Raw genomic sequence first — 6076 nt, 5'->3', positions numbered from 1 at the left:
TTGAACACACTTTAAAAAAATTTTTTAAAGTATTATTAACCCTAAAAAATCATGTAAGAGACAACATGCATCATAGCACAAATTATCTAAACCTCATAACATAATAATTTAATTCTGAGGTGGTTTACCCATAGCATCTATGGTTTGGAAGAAGTGTAAAATACAACCATTGCTAAAGTAATAACGTTAAGAATAGATTTTAAAATGGAAAATTTGCAACTTGATGCCACTGAAAACATTTACCTTGGTCCCCCGTAAGCAGATGTTTTGCCTCAAGGCTTCTTTGCAAGTTGCAAAAAATTTCTCTGGAATTGCAGCTGGTTAAAGAAACCCACCTTTGAAATTATTCTGCAAAAAAGCAATGTGTTCTACGATCAGAGGTGGCTATAGACCAGAGGATTACTTTAGTTCACTGCAAACGATTGTAAAGCTATTTCAGTACTTATTTATTAGTGTATGAAATATGCAAAAGGTGGGAGAAGTCTTGTTTGTTTTAATAGATCAGGATAGAACAGCAACTGAGAAGTCTTGAAAGAGTCACTGTAGGCAGCATTACCGTGATGCCAGTATTTCTCTTGTCAATTAAGAGGACATTGGATACATGTGGTGTCTTCTATACAGGGGGTAATTGAGCCATTAAGGGTTCAGTAGTTCAGTTGATACTATTGTGTTCAGTATTTTTATGTAAAGCTGAAGTGTAACTAATAAAGAATACAGCAGATACATACCAGTATAATGATGTGCCCAGCAGGAATAATTTATGCAAAAAAGAAGTATTGGAATCCCTTTCAGAAATATGTACTTGAAAATGTCTAAATCAAATATCCTAAAAGGAAAAAAGTCGGTCTTACATACCGTTAATGCTTGTTGAATGTATTGTGAGTTGTGCCTAAGTAATGTGAGTAATACAAGGACAGTGTTACTAGTAACGGGGACAGATTTATGCTGGCAGTGGATTAAATTGTTTCGAAGGACTATATTTCATGCTGAAAATTCCAAACCCACAGTAAGTTCTTGATCCTGAAAAGATGTGATGGATCTACTGACAGCTAGCAAAAGATAGAAAAGTCAGTGGGCGTTTTCCCGCATATTTCTGTGGATGGTGACTCCCATCGTCAACTTAGAATCCTGACTCAGGTTAAAAATGTACTAACTACAAGTTTAATATTAAGGCAGATTTAACAAGAATTTTAAAAAGTGTTGGAGATCATCCTTGAGTAGAAGCTGTATAACTGACCGGTCATGACCAGACAGAAATGATTTTTAACAAAATGTAAAAGGTTATTTGAATTACTGTCACAAGCACAAAGTATTAGTAAGGTTCAGAACAAAAATAATTTATCAAACAGCAGTAGGATCACACAGTTCAGATCACTATTAAATTGGATGGTTTGTCTGTCTCACTTAGGAATATAACTGGCTTCCTGGGAGGGGATATTTCTACCTACATAAACACTTTGACTAAAACACTGCTTTACTTGGACAGCCGGATTGTGGCACAACAGTAAGAGTTTAAAGTAGTGACCGGACATCGAAGATGCAATGTCATTAACACACAATATAAAAGTGTATTCAGACCACCAGTTTCCCAGGTGATAATTTTAGCAATCAACACAAAATAAGAGTTTAGATAAATCCTATTCTATGTAGAATGTTTTTAGCTTGAAGGGCCCATGTCTTTGGGAAAAATGAAAAGCCTGATTTGTCATAAGTTTCCCAATGCCAATTTTGTATTGGATTCCTTCAAAATAAGCCTTGTACCAAGGGGACTCATCTTGTGTGCTGCATATCACCAAGCACTACAAAAATTACATCCAAAAGGAGTCAGAAGGGGCTTAGAGAATCAGTATAGCAACTTATAATTTCCAAGAGAAATTAGTTTCCCTTTGTTTGCTTTGGGTTTTTTTTTAAAGGGGGGAATTGTTTAATTTGCTGCTTGTGAAGCTTAGCACAGGTAGCTAAAACAGCTATGAAGGAATTGCAAACGCTTAAAACAATAAGGATACCAGTTGTTACAATTGCAATGCTACATCTTTTGTAGCCCCAGTTATGGTTATCTACCTTTAGACATCTCGGAAGTTGCAACAAAGGTGTCGAAAGTATAAATACAATTCCCCGCAGATGATGAGACTTCGTTAAACTAAAAAAGGTAGTGTTAAGGGGAAATTATTTTAAAGAAACTCCCTGCAGGACTTCAGGGGCTTCCTCCTCAGGATATTTCTGTTACTTTTATGAGCAGATCTAAAGCAGTCTGTTGGTGCTGTTGCTATAACTGGAAAACAGTGGATATTGTGGCTCCGAGAAGCATAAGTCAATACACATCCCCATCACCAAATTAGCTGCCAAATTCTGATCCTTGCACTGCAAGGCAATCTGTGATGCAAATATTTTTCTGTGTTATGATCGTTGGACCTATGAGTTTGTTACTTGTTTTAACTGGTTCTCTTGCAAAGGAGCTTAGATGCTTTTGTGGGTGGCTTACGTATTAAAAGATATGTGGGGTGGGAAAGAAACGTAATATAAACTACTAATTGTTGTGGAAAAAATGTATTTGTATTAAACAGATGCCTCAAAGGTTGCAGTAATTTATTTGCTTTAAAATGCAACAGACGCTGACCAAATTGCAAACTGTCAATAGGTGGGGAATACTGTCTTATCTTACCATGCAAGTTAAATGCAGTCCTGTAATGGCCTTTTGCTGCTTGTTTAGAGCTCAGTCTCAGATCTACAGTGAACAAGTTTACAATTTGCATACACAAGTTTGCACATACTGAAGAACATGCTCACAGTTTCTGCCAAGACAACAAATTAAGGATCTAAGTGAGAACTGTAGTGAGCAATGATCTGACACAGTAAGTGGGTCCCTGGCTGTGAAGGGCTTTAAAGGTTATAACCTGCACATGAATTGAGCTCGGAAACAGACTGGCAGCCAATGTAGCAGTTTCAAAAGGGGCAACATATGTTTTCAGCAGCTAGCCCCTGACAACTGTCAGGCTGATGCATTCTGGACTAGTTGTAGTTCTGGGTTGTCTTCAAGGGCAGCCCCACATAGTATGTTGCGGTAATCCAACCATGAGGTTACAGAAGCATGGATCAGCATGGTCAGGTCTGTTGAGTCTAGGTAATGAGAGAGTTGCCAAATCAGATGCAGCTGATAGTAGGTGCTCCTGGCTGCCATGCCAACCTGCTTTTCTAACAGCAAGGTAGGTCCTTGAGCATCCCTGCTCTGAAAATGCGAACCTCACTCCATCCAGGGCAAGTGGATTCACTCCCTCTAGAATGTCAACCTTCCTGACCAGCATTACCTCTGTCTTAGCTGAATTCAGCTTCTGTTTGTTTTCCTTAGCCACCAAGCACCAGTTCAGAACCAAGAAAGACACATTTGGCGGCTTGGATAATGAAATATAGAGCTGTGTGTCATCTGCATATTGATGACATCTAACCCCAAAGCTCCAGACAATCTCATTCAGCAGCATTATATATAAAGAACATGGGTGAGAGAATAGATCCCTGTGGTACCCCACAGGATAAATTCCACCCAGTTGATTCTGCACCTCCGGGGAGACCAGAAAAGAGTGAACCACTGAAGGGCACTTAACACCACCTCCATATTCAAGTTGATGGATAAGAATGGAGTGGTCAGTGGTATCAAAGACCACTGAGAGGTCCAATAGTATCAACAGGGAAGATTACCCCCTGTCCAACTTCAGATGAAGATGGTCCACCAGTGCAACTAGAGCTGTCTCGATACCAAACCCAGGCCTGAAGCTAGATTGAAATTGGTCAAGGGCAGATGTGTCATTCAGGAAACCTGAGCTGCTCTGCCACCACATGCTCTAGCACCCTAGAAAAGGTAAATTAGAGACTGGCCTGTAACTGGCCACCTCATCCCTAACCAATTTAGGGTTGTTGTTTTTTAGGCAGAAATCTAGTAACTTCCTCTGTCAAAGGCTTAGGGAGAACCCCCTCAATCAGGGAGTTGATAATAGCTCCAATACCTTTGCCTGGCAAGATTTTAAAAGCTATGCTGGGCATGGGTGCAGAGCACACATGGTAACCCTCATGCTCCCAAAGACCCTGTCAGCACCCATAGGCAGGATCCATCTATCCATAACAAAAGGACAAGCAGGCACTTCTGACACCACAGGTAGATGTTCTGAACTCAATTTGGCCCCCAAGTTGGAACAGATGAGAGAATTGGTCAGCAAAGAACCTTGCCAAAACATCACAGCGGGGGCAAAATTTTCATCTCCACCAGGGTCAGACCTAGGTGTTATCAAGTCACAAACCACTTTAATCAACTGAGCTGGACAAGATTCTGCTGACGCAACAGTGGCAGAGAAGAAAGTTTTATCTGCTGCCACCACTGCCATCTCATAGGCCTGCAAATGAGCTTTATGACGTGCTCTGTCTGATTCATCCTGATTCTTCTACCAGCATCACTCTAGTAATCTTCCAGTCCCTTCCTGCCCAGCTCCCTGGTAAACCAAGGAGTCAGGGGCCTCACAGTGTGTGGAAGAGGATGCCAGGAAGCAACTCTGTTTATGACCCCAGGCAACCCATCATTCCATGCCCCTACAAGGGCCTCCACAGAGGCTGGGGAGGTTCTCAAAATCCCCTAAAGCTGGCTGGAAACCAACCAGCTCCTCTAATCTCTGAGGATGGACCATCCGAATTGGTCCATTGTCCCCTGCAAGGAGGAATCAGCAAGCTCAACCATGCCTTCAGAAGATAGTGATCTACTGCCAACAGGAGGCACGGGTCCAGGAACATCCCCCAAGCTAAGAACCTGCTCCTTTAAGGAGAGTGCAACTCCATCCAGAATGGGATATCCCAGATCCTGGGTCAAACCTTTCATCATTAGCAAAGTTTTGTAATCAAGCTTTACCAGACAAAGTAGCACTCCAAGGGAATCCAGTCTACTGTTCTGTTCTGAATCACAAAGACAACAACAAATCTGAGATTTGGACCTTATACAATCATATTTCTTGCCAAAATCCAGTTATAGTCATTTTCCTCCTTGTTAAAAGGAAGAACTGGATTTTTTCATTTTTTTCCTCTTTTTAAACAGTATAACCTCCTAGCCACAAAATGACCCAGAGAAGAAGCTGAGCTAAAATGATAGTGGAAAATAAAACACTTGGGTGCACAGACCACGATTAAAAAACAAAGCTGCAGTCCTGGACACAGTTTACTTGTATAACTCCTACTGAAGTCAAGTGGGATTTAAATGCCCTGTCTGTAGAATTGTAGCTGAAGACGCTGAAGGAGGTTCGCCAATCGGTAAACTAACATGTGAGAACCATCTCAGAATTAAAGCAGGCACTTATTTCTCAATTGCACATGAGAACTAACAAAACAATTAAAAGCAACTGAACCTGTCAAGGTTTAATTTGGAGCATACACAAATATATAATTTATTTTATTTTAGTGAACTTGCTTTAAGGAATAGTCAGCATATCTCTGCAAAAATGCTTTTCTGACATTGTTTCCATGACTATAATGCCATTCATTTTATACAACAATAGACAAGGCAAGCCAAAGACATATTCTACTATTTCTCTTCCCAACAGGCAGTAACCCGACATTAATTAACATTCTTGCTCCTATGCTTTCACTCTTCCTTTAAATTCTTATAAATGGTGTCCTTTACTACCCTGGTTAATGTCACCAATTTGGTCTTAGTTGTATTACTCAGATTGTAGCAGTATTTAGATACTGGTTTATCTTACAAAAATGTGCAGGTATTATACAGATTCTGCATTGTAGAAGTGTTATAACAACTCCAGGCTCCTTCAGGACTCGCTTCTACCCATTCTTGATCCAGTTATTCAAGGTAAATTTATTGCATAATCTTCTTCATTCAGGAAGGGAAAAAGCCAGGTATATGAAGCATAGGCAAAATACTGTTGAAATGAATGGTCTTAGACTGCAGTAACTCTCCTTAGGAATGCACTGTAAGACTAGAAGTAACCGCCCCCCCACCCCCGGAAGAAGAGGGCAAAGGAAGAGTTTAGCTGGTTTTTCCTCCGAACTAAGCATGTATACATTTGGTAAAACCCAATTTAGATTAGAC

Source organism: Euleptes europaea, chromosome 9 (assembly GCF_029931775.1).
Source record: "Euleptes europaea isolate rEulEur1 chromosome 9, rEulEur1.hap1, whole genome shotgun sequence".
Lineage (NCBI taxonomy): Eukaryota > Metazoa > Chordata > Lepidosauria > Squamata > Sphaerodactylidae > Euleptes > Euleptes europaea.
The sequence above is the reverse complement of the archived record's forward strand: the minus strand, read 5'-3'. Positions refer to the sequence as shown.